Source organism: Macrobrachium nipponense, chromosome 1, assembly GCF_015104395.2.
Source record: "Macrobrachium nipponense isolate FS-2020 chromosome 1, ASM1510439v2, whole genome shotgun sequence".
In the NCBI taxonomy this organism is placed as follows: Eukaryota; Metazoa; Arthropoda; class Malacostraca; order Decapoda; family Palaemonidae; genus Macrobrachium; species Macrobrachium nipponense.
This window is the reverse complement of record NC_087200.1, coordinates 11,089,602-11,090,898: the sequence shown is the minus strand read 5'-3', so window position 1 is coordinate 11,090,898 and position 1,297 is coordinate 11,089,602. Positions and strand designations below refer to the sequence as shown.

The window sequence follows — 1,297 nt, the reverse complement described above, 5'->3', positions numbered from 1 at the left end:
GAATCGAGAGAAAACTCTGCCTACTGCGTATATAATTTCGGAATTTGGGTCAGTGTAAGCGGCTGTTATCAGTCACGGCGCTGAGAGTTTCGGAAAAGACTCCGCTCTTGATTTTTGCAATCTTCGGGACAAAAGCGAACGAAATCGAACGTCTCATTTCAAAGGTTGACTATTATGTAGGTGAGCGAACGGATTATGTTCAGTGCACCTACACCATATCCTATCAAACTGCTGAGAGCGCTGGTTAGTTCATTTCTAAAGCTACCGTACTATTTCTCGTGCACATCCCGCGTCATTTCCGTGTTGCGATGAAGACTACCCCGAAGTGGATCTCCACTCTTCCTCTTCCATTTTGACAGGTGGGAAATCAACTCACTTTAACTCTAGCTAGACTCACCACTGGTTCGGTATTGCATCATCCTGTTGGCATCTTAAGGTTTAACATTCGTCAATTCACGCTGTTGCTTAATAACGACGCACATTTCAAAGTTGATCTTCGGTAACTAACTAAACCAGGAATCGATTTCATAAAATGAATAGGTCTATGTATGAGCCATAAGGAGCCGCTTTTCTTTGCGAAATTTCAGCACCACTTCGAGTCAGGTTCGGTTCTTATCGTGACTCTACGACGCTTCGTAAATCTTGCACCTGCTTTTCCAAACGAAAGTCCCAGAAGCTAACTCTTATTCGCCACATAAATGGAACCACTGAACACGATATTTCACGTGTAGATACGAGGATAAGTATATTTTCTAACTCTCTCTCTCTCTCTCTCTTCTCACTTATCTGAACTCGGTATTCCTCAAGGTACGAATTGCACTTAACGTCACACAATCCAGGAACCTAATGTAGCGAGCTATGACATACAACTCCTTTCTTCAGCCTTGCTAGAATATTCCCCTACCCCCTCCCCTACACACACACACACACACCCACACCCACATACCCCTCCCCCCAACCCACTTAAGCGGGTCCCTCCCGACCTCCCAATATCACCCTTTTACGTCGCTGACGTAGCTACCACTTTCTCATTGTACGAAGTATAACATCAATGCCGTTTGAAAGTACTACTTGTTTGTGCACTTGACATGACCTCTCCAAAAGGGACGAAGAGTAAACAGGAATTCGTCGAAGTGAGATGAGATGACGAAAAGCATTTCTGAGAAAATCAGGTCCAAATGAATCACTATTATTCAGCCCTGCTTGTTAGGGGTCGGTCTTACGGTCTCACGTGTGGCTGGGAGGGTGTAGATTGGGGGTGTCTTGGTGGGGGTTGGTGTAGAGTGTGGGAGGGGTT

At 45.3% G+C, this 1,297-nt stretch overlaps 1 protein-coding gene across 2 annotated transcripts in view; it reads right to left on the bottom strand.

Moving 5' to 3' along the window:
- LOC135219123 (doublecortin domain-containing protein 2-like) overlaps positions 1–831 on the bottom strand; it is a 101,154-nt gene extending 100,323 nt beyond the window's left edge. For both annotated transcript variants that reach the window (XM_064255576.1, XM_064255575.1), the window contains exon 1: positions 1–831. This exon is cut by the window's left edge and continues 949 nt beyond it. The gene's annotated coding sequence lies outside the window, so the exon portion shown is untranslated.
- Positions 832–1,297: the final 466 nt, after the last annotated feature.